The sequence below is a fragment of the Antechinus flavipes genome, chromosome 1, assembly GCF_016432865.1.
Source record: "Antechinus flavipes isolate AdamAnt ecotype Samford, QLD, Australia chromosome 1, AdamAnt_v2, whole genome shotgun sequence".
NCBI lineage: Eukaryota > Metazoa > Chordata > Mammalia > Dasyuromorphia > Dasyuridae > Antechinus > Antechinus flavipes.
Window position 1 is genome coordinate 151,002,795 of NC_067398.1, and position 12,574 is coordinate 151,015,368.

The following is a 12,574-nucleotide window of genomic DNA, read 5'->3' on the forward strand; positions in this document are numbered from 1 at the left end:
TAATATGCTAAAATAAACAGAGCCAAGTGTCATGTTTTATAGGAGAATGGTGATAAAGAAACCAAAGATTAATAATGTGTTTTCCCTGTCAGAACTGTGCTCCTTTTAATCCCATTTAAGATCTGTATTTGCTGAATATGCAGCAGCTGGGAAACATGTGTTCAGGTAGCAAGAGTGGCTAGGAGTCATAGAAGCAAAGGCATATATGAGTCCCCATCTAGCTCTTCAGTGTCACTAATTAAGTCTCCTTCTGGCACCCAAGTGTTGGGATGAGCGGGGAAGAGAGCTGGACACAATAAGAAGAGAAGGGGGAGGAGGAGAGGGAAAGACTCTTGCTGTAGTTTTTGCTGCCTTAAATATCCTGATCCTTGGGCAAATGTCCAGATATTCTAGATATCATCTATTTTAAATTCAGGTTCAGGAAAACCCTAGTAAACTATTGTAGTAAAAAGAAGTAGATTTAGGGAAAGGAGAAAGGTGCTTTTGAATCCTGCCTTTCATCATAGGATACTAGATTATCTATTTTTGGGTAGACAATTCAGGGTAAGTGACTTGTCCAGCATCACACAGCAAGTAAATGTTTGCTGCTGGATTTGAATTGACACCAGGGCCAGTATTCCAACCACTGTGCTACCTAGCTTCCCCAGGAAGCTAAATTTTAAAATTAAGATGGGATTTTAAGTTATTTAGTCAGAGGTATTAAACATGATGGACCCTGACTGCCAGCCACACTTCCTGGTGTGGTTTGAACCAGATTAAAAGGTAATTGGGAAATATTTAACAAAATTAATAAAAAAGGAATAACAACAGACAAAAATAACACCAATCCTATTTTCTTCATCTATTCAATGTCTTTTCTTATATCAAATATATCCCTTAAGGAACATCTTTCCTCCCTCCTTCCCTCCCTTCATTTCTCCCTTTCTCTATTCCTCCTTCCTTCCCATCTTCTTCTTTTTCTCCTCTCTCTCTCTCTCTCTCTCTCTCTCTCTCTCTCTCTCTCTCTCTCTCTCTCTCTCTCCTCTCTCTCTCTCTATTCACTAACAGTTATATAGAACCTACTATGTTGGCACTGTGCTGAGCTTTACAAATATTACCTCTTTTGATCCTCATAATAACCCTGGAAGGTAGCTGCTGTTCTTATCCCCATTTTACAGTTGAAGAAACTGAGACAGAGATTAAGTAACTCACTCAGGATCACACAGCTAGTATATTAATATAGATTTGAACTCAGATCTTCCTGATGAAAGCACTCTATTCATTACAAAAATTAGTTGCTGCTCTCAACCATTTTCTTAAATGTCATTTTCATCTCCTCAGATAGTCCAGTAGGGATTGCTGTGATGGAATTCAAATGTGATCATGCCATTGTTATATATAATGAAAATAAGTGACTAGACCATGCTGCTAGATTTATTTCATTTTTGTTTGTAGTTTTATTATTGCTGTTGAGTGGTTTCAGTATAACTAGTTAAAAGTCACAGTAAGTGTCTGAGGATGAATTTATTTATTTTTAGATTATCATTCTTATTTATATATATATGTATATATATACACACATATATATACAAAAGATAATTTTTAACATTCACCCTTGCAAAATCTTGTGTTCCATTTTTTCCTCCCTCTCTTCTCCAGATAGCAAGTAATCCAATATAGGTTAAACATATGAAAATTTTCTATACATGTGTCCACAATTATCATGCTGCAAGAAAAATAAGATCAAAAAGAAAAAATTGATAAAACAAAAAGCAAGCAAACAACAACAAAAAGGTGAAAATTGTGTGCTTTGATCTTCATTCAGTCCCTATAATCCTCTCTCTCGATAAGGATGACTCTCTCCATCACAAATCTATTGGAATTGGCCTGAATATGAGGATGAATTTAAACTCAGATCCTCTTGATTTTAGGCCCAAAGCTCTATCTACCTAGCTGCCCCTTTCAATTTTGGTTATGGTTTAACCTGAAATGTTTAGGATGATCTGGCTTAGTTCTCAGTTAGCAGACTCATTTTTGTCTTGTATAGCTCTCTATGGTTTAATGAGGTAATATCCCTCCTCATCTTTGGTACTATTTTGTTAATGTGTTTTTTGGTCTTTGCAAATACTTTAAACTGATGTTGCTTTTGTTTTCCATGTCTTTCTACTTGGTGAGGAATTCAAGTATTTGCTGATTGAGCCTCTTTTGGCATCTTTTTTGGGATGATTATGTTGTTTAAATTTCTGTAGGAAATATTGATAATCAAAATCGATATCTTCTCCTTTACAAATTTCTCATTTTGGAGTGCCAACATTTTTTTAAAAAGCATGATTGAACTGTTGACATTTTCAAGTCTTTTTTTTTTCTATTTTTTCTTCTAATTTGGTATTGATTTTGACCTTTGTTCTAAAATGCTGCACACTAACAGCTGATTTAGAAATTATTTTTATTATCAGGAACCAGTGGTTTCTCATCTGGTAAGATACACAATTAGGGGTGTACCAGAACCAATTGTTAAATCTTCAGTGTAAGCATTTACATTCCAGAAATCAGTAAATGCCACATACCGGGGTTTGGTTTATTGTTTAGTTGAAAGCAATGGAGAAAATGTGAACAATGCAAAATAAACTTAAAAGTATACCATATATACTATATATATTCTAGATTAATTTATCTATATAATTACTTCTCCCATCTTTTCCTAATCCTTTCCCCAAAGAAGAATGTAAGACCCTTGAGGGCTAGAACTGTTTCACTTTTCTTTTTTGTCTTTTCAGTACCTGGCACAATGCCTGACACACAGTAGGTCCTTAATAAATATTTATTGAATTGACTTGACATGTCCTACCTCTCCGTTGTTCTGAAATTACTGGTTTCAATGTATCTGTAATAAGGGGATGTCAGACTGTATTTTCTTTTTTTTCTTTTTTTTTTTTTTACTATATACTTTTAATTTTTATTTAATGATTACTTTATATTGACAACATTATCCCTTGCACTCGTTTCTTTTCCGATTTTTTTCCCTCCCTCCCTCCACCTCCTCCCCTAGATGGCAAGCAGTCCTTTATATGTTGGATATATTGCAGTATATCCTAGATAAAATATATGTTTGCAGAACCGAACAGTTCTCTTGTTGCATAGGGAGAATTGGATTCAGAAGGTATAAATAACCCGGGAAGAAAAACAAAAATGCAGATAGTTCACATTCGTTTCCCAGTGTTCTTTCTTTGGGTGTAGCTGCTTTTGTCCATCGTTTATCAATTGAAACGCAGGTTTCTTTGTCAAAGAAATCCACTTCCATCAAAATATGTCCTCATACAATATCGTTGTCGAAGTGTATAATGATCTCCTGGTTCTGCTCATTTCACTTAGCATCAGTTCATGTAAGTCTCGCCAGTCCTCTCTGTATTCATCCTGCTGGTCATTTCTTACAGAACAATAATATTCCATAACATTCATATACCACAATTTACCCAGCCATTCTCCAATTGATGGGCATCCATTCATTTTCCAGTTTCTAGCCACTACAAACAGGGTTGCTACAAACATTTTGGCACATACAGGTCCCTTTCCCTTCTTTAGTATTTCTTTGGGATATAAGCCCAATAGAAACACTACTGGATCAAAGGGTATGCACAATTTGATAATTTTTTAAATAATTGAAAAATATTAAGTGCTCTTGGATCAGACTGTATTTTCAATTCAACTACCTTTCCCATGATGCCTGATTAGTTTCCAGGACTAAAATCCTGTGATATGAATGCCTGAATTCAGAAGATGTTATTTAGAAGATTGTACATGGAAGATAAAGCAGAAAAAGACAAGTGAGTCCTCAAGAAGAAACACAATCCAAGAACTCAAAAATCCTACCATGTTCCTGAGTTGAAGAGAAGGGTGCTTCTGAGCTACCAAAAGCAAGGAGTCAAATCAAAGAATCCTGATTTGTGGAATATAGTCTTCTGAATGATCATGTCTGCATTGTGGGATTTGAAGCTAGATATTCCTGATTTCTTGCCCGGTGGTGCTCCATCCAGAGTTCCAATCTGACCTCAGATACTAGCTGTGTGACTCTGGGCAACTCATTTAACCTTGTTTGCTTCAGTTCTGCTGGGAGTAGTTAGATACAGCACTGGATCTAGAATCAGGAAGATTCATCTTCATGAATTCAAATCTGGTCTTAGATATTTGTTAGCTATACGATCCTGAGCAAGTCACTTAACCTTATATGCCTTGGTCCCCTCATCTTTAAAATGAGCTGGAGAAGGAAATAGCAAAATCACTCCAGTATATTTTGCCAAGAAACCCCAAATGGGATAATGTAGAGTCGGACACAATTAAAATGACTGAACAACTCCATCTGCTAAACCATGATATCTTCATAATACCCCTATGGAAAATCCCTTCAGATTTTCAATAAGCTGAGGTAGTTTTGTCTTGGTACTTATACCAGACAGACTTGACTTGCTAGCACTTCAGCTAACATATGGAAATCTCACAGGACGACCTTGAAAATGAACGATTTGTAAACCAGCCACAGCGATATGAAGGCTCAATATCAAATTATCTGTGTATAGTAATTGTGAGCTTCTCATATTTGTAATATTGATCCCTTTCAATATTGAGAACGTTTCCTTTGCATCATGGAACAATTGAAGGTGAATTGAATCATCAAAGTCTGTGTTGCAAACTATTCTAACAGAATGCATGCATGAATTATTTCTAGTTCAAGGACTCATGCAATAGCCTTCCTTCAGAGACTCCCAACAATGCAGATTCTTGACTTCTTGTCCTTAAAAATGGCATTAGTATCCAGTGTTGCATGGTGCTATGCACAGTACTTGGGAATTACCATGTCTGTAGATCTTTCAAGGCCACGGAGATAATTGTGGTGTTGTGGGACAAGCTTTGAACTTGGAGTCAGAATACATGTGTTTGTGTGTGAGTCCCAGCTTTGTCACTGGGTGACTTTGGTTAAGTCCTTTCAGTTGTCTGGGTGTCAGCTTCCTTGTTTGCAAAACGAAGACGTTAGAGTAGATGACTATTGGTGATATTGTGGGAAAAGTTGTACATTTAGATTCAGAGGACCTGAATTCAAATTCTCGCATTCCTCCGCTTACTATGTGACTCTTGTCCAAAGCACTTTAAATACAGTACTGCCTAGAAACTTCTCAAGGTCCCTTTAATCCCTGAAATTTGTTGATAATACTTCTGATTCTTCTCCAACTTTACATAGATTAAAATTCACCTTCATGATTAAAACATATTAAAACAACTGCTTTCCTGGGAATCATGAATCCCTTGTGCTTTTTTTGATTTGACCCCAGGAAATCATCACAGACAGAAGCAGCCAAACATTTGTGAATAGTAATGACCTTGGATATAAAAGGATAATAATTGTTCTCAGAGAATTCTGAGAGGGTTGCTTAGGTAATACCTGAAAAGTGCTTTGCAAACCTCCTGCAAAGGGTCTAAATATGCAGGTAGTTGTACCACTTGAATTGCAGAGAGAAAAAAAGAGGAGATCTACAGCATTTTATTTTGAGAGGTTTTTAAATGGGTTTTCTGGCCATAGGATCTGGTACAATGCAGCATCTCTGCCATTTGACCCATTGTCCTCATCACACAGCTTCTCCACTAGTTTAGATCCTTGGCACCTCTTATCCAAAAAGTCTCCTAATTGATCTCCTTGCCTCTAGCCTTCCTGTGCTTCACTCCATTCTACATACTACTGAGAAACTATGATTTTCCTTCAGTGCAGATGTGATTATATGATTCCCCTACTCAACCAAATCAACCAAATCTTCTGTTGCTCTAGGTTAAAATATAAGCTTCTCTATTTAGTTTTTAAATCCCTTCACAACCTATCTCCAGCCTATCTTTTCAGTTTCACTGAGTATTGCTCCTTATCTTCCAGACTGTGACCCAGCCAAACTGGAGGCAAGTATTTGATTACAGAGGACAGAACCCAGGGCTTGGAGCCCAGTAGAACTGACTTCAGATCTGACCTCTGACAATAGATGTATGAGCTTGGGCAAGTTGCTTAAATACTTTCTGCTTAATTTCTTCATCTGTAAAATGGGAATAATAATAGCACCTACTTCTTGGGGTTGTTGTGAGCCTCACATGAGATTATAATTGTAAAGTTCTTAGCATAGGTGATTAATAAATAATTCTTGTTTGCTTCCTTCCTCCCTCCCTCCCTTTCTCTCTATTCCTCACACATGCCACTCCATCCTCCATGGAGATTCCCAGATATTTGTTCTAGCAATCCTATATGCTTGGAATGCATCCATTCATGTAGTCCTCCTTTTCCTTAAAAACACATTCAAGCACCATCTTCTCCATGACAACATTCCTCATCCTCCCTCTCAAACTACCTAGTTTACATTTTTACCTATTCACTTTATATTTATGCTGTATTTTTATATGTATTTATTGTTTCCTCCATTTGAATGTGAATTTGTTCTGAGTAAAAGTTGTTTCATCCTCTATAACTTGTATCCCTAGCATCTAGTTCAGTTTCTTATCCATAGTAGGCACTTAGTAAATATTTGGTGATTGTAAACTGAAACAGAAATATCATGCATTCACATAACCTTATGGGGTGAACTAGTATAAGAGAAGGAAGGTGTAGATATATTTCAGGCAGTGTTATCTCTGTCTCTGTGTCTCTCCCTCCCTTCCTTCCTTCCTGGTCCCTCCCCATCCCCCCGTCTCTCTGTGTCTGTCTGTCTCTGTCTCTCTTTCTGTTTTTTTCTCTTCTCTCTCTGTCTCTGTCTCTCTCTCTCTGTCTCTCTCTCTGTCTCTCTCTCTGTCTCTCTCTCTCTCTCTCTCTCTCTCTCTCTCTCTCTCTCTCTCTCTCTCTGTCTCTCTCTCTTCCATCTAATTCCGCTGTGTTGGTTTTTCCTATGGTGCCATAATTACTATTATTCCTTTTCCTAAATGGTTTTGCTTTTTAGTCACATCATACTCAGCTCTATCCCAATATTTCTTTTGGATTACCCAGTTACTAATGTCAATCATAGAATATGTTTTACTTTACCCATTTATAACACATAAACAATTTGTCTTTATTGAGTCCCTTGAAATTAGTCTTTGATGTTGGCTCTCATATCTTAAATTTTCTATTGAGTTTAGGTTCGTTTGAGATAAAATCTTGAAAATCTGAGAGTTCATCAGATGTTCATTTTTTTCATTCAATATTATACTTAATTTTGCTGGATACAATATTTTCAGCTGTAACCTGTAGTCTTTTATTTTGCCCACTGATAAATCCTGTACTATTCTCATTGTTAGCTCCAGCGTATTTGATTTTTATTATTGTTGTTGCTTGTAACTTTTCCTCTTTGATCTGGAAGTTTCAAAATTTAGCAATGATATTTTTCTTGTAATGATGTTTTCCTTGTAAGATCTTTTTGAGGTGGTGATTGGTAAATTTTTTTTTCTAGTTCTACTTTCTCACCTTGTTCTATCACTTCAGAACAATTTTCTTTAATTATTTTTTGTATTATTGTGTAGAGTTTCTTTTTATTGTCATAGCTTTCAAGTAGTCCAATTATTCTCATTTTTTCTCTTATTGATCTATTCTCCATCTATTTTACGGAGAATCATTTTCTTTTTAAAGACTCAATCTCTTTTTCTAATTGGCTGACTTTCTTTTCATATTTTTCTTGTTTTTATTGGATTTTTAAAAAATGTCTTTCCTCTCAATTAATTTTTAAAGTCTTTTTTTGAGTTCTTTTTGGGCAGATAGTCATTAAACATTCATCTTTGGTGCATGGGGAATCTTTTTTTAATTTCAGTATCTTCCTCTAAAGAATAATGCTGGTCTTCCCTTTTTCCATAATAGCTTTCTTTGATTGAGTTCTTTTTCTTTTGCCTACTCATTTTTTAAAATAAAAATTTAATAGTATAATCACTTTCAGTCCTGGGATGGAAGGGATGATGCCTCTGGTTTCAGATCTTCCTTCAGTTCTTCCCTCTGACCTGGAACCCCAAACCAAGAACTTCACCTTCCTCTAATGCCCACAGCCAAAAACATACCTGCCCTACTGCTTCTGCACTCACCAGGTGTGCTGGTTCCTTCTTACCCAGGGCCCCATCTCAGCAGTACAGCACAGATTCCCTTAGTCAGCAGGTCCCTTCAATCAGAAATTCCTTATCATCAGAGGTTCCTTCAACTTTTTGGGATTCTCCACATTGTCTGGAGGTGAAAGTTCCTGTGGTTTGGGCTGAGGCTACCTTGGAGGTCAACTAGTCCCAGGGGTCCCCATTGCTATTTCAATGGAGCTAGCAAGATATGTTTACACTTCACACTAATTAATTCTCTATCTGGGTCTTTCTTTGAGTGTTCTCTAATTGTTCCTGGAGGATCCCAGTTCCGCCTCAAATACTACTTGTTTTTCACTGTCCACATTCATTCTGAAGTGCAATTTTTTTTTTTTGTAGGGGAAATTTGAATCACTTGGAATTTTCTGACCTTCTCCACCATCTTCCCACAATCTTCTCCTCATCCTTTTCTTGATAACTCTTAAGAAAGTCAGCTGTGGTCTCTTCTGAGCATAGAAGGAAGTTTCTTCCTTGATTTGGTTATATTTCACTAGCTGAAAGCTGCAGCAACTTAATTGTTAGCAGCCCAGAGTATGATTGAGAATTCACTCCCATAGGCTTATTTCACTTTTGACAGTGGATAGAACACAGGCTGAGTCAGAAAGACTCATCTTTGTGAGTTCTAAAGTGGCCTCAGACACTTAAAGGTTGGATGACCCTGGGCACACAACTCTGTTTTAGTTCCTCATATGTAAAATGAACTTGAGAAGGAAGTAGCAAACCACTACAGAATCATTGACAAAAAAGAGTCACCTATAGTTGGAAATGACTGTAACATCTAAGGGGATACAAAGGAAGCTGCACAGTTCTATAGAATACATATTGGAACTAGAAAGACCTGAATTGGAATGCCCGATTCAGACATTTGGTTAGTTATGTGATCCTGGACCAGTTGCTTAATTTCTTTCAACTTCCTTGAATCATAAAATCAGACAGAACTTCAGAGATGGAAAGTACCTCAGATTTAGTCTAACCCATATCTGAAAAAAAGAATCCTCCTCTTCCTCACAACTATACTATGCTTATAATTACTGAGTTGGTCACCTAATCTTTACTCTAATGAAGAAGAATTTGCTACCTTTCTGGATAGTCCATTCTATTTTTGGATAGCTTTTTTTTCTGGTCTTAAGGTTACCTAGGCTTCTTTGCAACATGTTCTCTCTATCTATTTCTGTTTTTCTTTCTGAGACCAAAATGGTAGAATTTTAATCCCTTTTCCACATGATGGTGCCCTTCAAACTATACTGTTCTTTAAAATGGACATAAAACCAACATCTTCTTCTTTTATTTTTTTAATAACTTTTTATTGATAGAACCCATGCCAGGGTAATTTTTTTTACAGCATTATCCCTTGCATTCACTTCTGTTCCAATTTTTCCCCTCCCTCCCTCGACCCTCTCCCCTAGATGGCAAGCAGTCCTTTACATGTTGAATAGGTTACAGTACTGGACAGTTTTCTTGTTGCACAGGGAGAATTGAATTCAGAAGGTAGAAATAACCCGGGAAGAAAAACAAAAATGCAAGCAGTTTATATTCATTTCCCAGTGTTCTTTCTTTGGGTGTAGTTGCTTCTGTCCATCTTTGATCTGAATTAACTCTCTTTATCGAAGAGATCCACTTCCATCAGAATATATTCTCAAACAGTATCGTTGTTGAGGTATATAATGATCTCCTGGTTCTGCTCGTTTCACTTAGCATCAGTTCATGTAAGTCTCGCCAGTCCTTTCTGTATTCATCCTGCTGGTCATTCCTTACAGAATAATAATATTGCATAACATTCATATACCACAATTTACTCAACCATTCTCCAATTGATGGGCATCCTTTCATTTTCCAGCTTCTAGCCACTACAAACAGGGCTGCCACAAACATTTTGGCACATATAGGTCCCTTTCCTTTCTTTAGTATCTCTTTGGGGTATAAGCCCAGCAGAAACACTGCTGGATCAAAGGGTATGCACAGTTTGATAACTTTTTGAGCATAGTTCCAAATCGCTCTCCAGAATGGCTGGATGTGTTCACAATTCCACCAACAATGTATCAGTGTCCCTGTTTTCCCACATCCCCTCCAACATTCCACATTATCTTTCCCTGTCATTCTAGCCAATCTGACAGGTGTGTAGTGGTATCTCAGAGGTGTCTTAATTTGCATTTCTCTGATTAATAATGATTTGGAGCATATTTTCATATGTCTATAAATAGTTTCAATTTCTTCGCCTGAGAATTGTCTGTTCATATCTTTTGACCATTTATCAATTGGAGAATGGCAATATCTTCTTTACATGATTATAATAAGAACCCAATGAAATAATGCATGTTAACTGCTTGGTACCGCTTAAAAGACTATGTAAATGTTAACCATTCAAAAATTACTTTTTTGTTTTTTGTATTAATTTCCAAATACATCTCTTTCCACCCTTATCTACTGAGGAAGACATATCCTGTAATAGAATAAGAAAGAGAGAAAAATAAAACAGTTAAGCAAAACTAACCAATATATTAATAGAATCTGACAGAACATTCATTGGTCTGCATCCACAGTCCTCCACCTCTCATTTCATCTTTGGGACTAAGTTTTGTTTTAAAAATTATACAGCATTTTATTTTGACTTATTTTTGTTGCTGTTTACATTGTAGTAGTCTTAGTGCATCGTGCATTGTTTCCTGACACTGGTTACTTCACTTCAATTACATTCATATAAATCTTGCTGTGATTCTCTGTATTTTTCAGTTCATCATTTCTTATGATGCAGTAATAGAACATATGTATAATATAATAATAATAAACAATATGTATACACTAGTCTATATTAGTTAAATCCTGGAAAGGGTCAGATTGGGATCAAGAATGACAGCCATGTGCCAGATGGACCAAACACTACCTTAAAAGTCAAGAAATTGGGTTCTCTTTTTTATTCCCTATGCTTTGTTCAGCCCTTCAATGAAGCAATTTCTCCAATTAAATCACGAGAAATAATCTTACCCTCTAGAGTTTCTCAAAATGATCACTTCTTGTCCAATGCCTTTGCCACCACCTGGGAACCTCATTACCACCTGCCTGAACTGTCTGGTATGCATGTATAACATCTATGCTTCATCATTTCTCATGATGCAGTAATATCTTATTTAGTTCATAGAATATACTCCAGTTTTCTCCCATGGTATGATGATCAGTTTAGTCCCTTTTTTGGTGTAATCTCCAATTGGTGATCTCCAAAATGTCTGTTCCCCAGAGTGGTCTTCCCCAAATGCATACCCTCAGGGAAAGCTACCATGTAGATACATGTGTACATATGTGTGTAGAAGGAATGAGGGGGCATAGATTTGATTGCTCCAAGTCAATTGGAGTATTTTGGGTATATAATGAGATTGACTTTGTATGAATGGGGATTCTCTCCCCTATTCTCTCCCTATTCTCTCTTGCTTGACTATTTTCTTCTGAGATGGATGTAGCTATCTTTACTTTAACTATTCATGGCTTCCAGGTCACTGATTCTGATAAACAGGAAATTCTTCATGCTGGCACTGTGCAGATCAGATTCCAGGTCTCTCCCCACGTTGCTTATATCAAGGCCATGAGCTGCTTCTCTCTCCATTTAACAGTTCTATTTCTCTCCACTATTCCCGCAACTCTTGTGTCCATAAATATTCTAGAGCCCCACTTTTTCCTTTTTTTTTTACTGCCATTCTAAACTCCCCTTTTTTCACCTCTCAAAGGGAAGAACTTTATGAAAGCTCTCCCTACTCAGCACCCCTGGCCATGGTGCTGATCTTTCAGAGGTCTGTAGTTATGTGGAAGAGCAGTCGGCAGTAATGAATCTTAGAAAGGGAAAGAAACATTACTAGCCCTGAGGGAAACATGCCATGATTTTGCAGCATCATACTCAGCTGCCAGAAAAAAAAGCCATCACAGTCCCATCACAATGTCTTTATCTACCGGCTCTCCCAGAATCGGTTCTTTTTTCTAGATAAAAGTAATTTTTGGTTGCAAAATGTCCTGAGGTGAAACTGTCTTCTATCACTTACCATATTCTGGGCCTGGGAAATTTGTGCCTGCAACCTTTGTGCTTCTTATCTCACTAGAGTGCGATGACAGCTTGTAAGGTGAACATGTTATCACAGTGTAACTAAGAAGGGACAATAGAGTTTTGCCCAGGGTTTCAAATTTAGAGGGTACTAAAAGGGCTTGTAGTCCTTCAAGAATATAGAAATAACAGAGCTTAACATGTAGCTTGCAAGAAAAAAAAACATGCAAATACACACATTGACAGAATTATTTGTATTTAAGATAGTAAGTTACAGAATGATCTGCTTCCATAGATCTCTGATTTCCCTTAAACACCTTTCTGGTTCTTTCTCATTCTCTCCACAACTCACTCCTTTCCCTCTGCTCCCAGTCCTTCATCAGGTCCCTTTCACCACAGGTCTCAAATTAGAAAGTTGACTTAAAAGCATGTTTCATTCTTAGGGAGATTTGTGTTATCTCA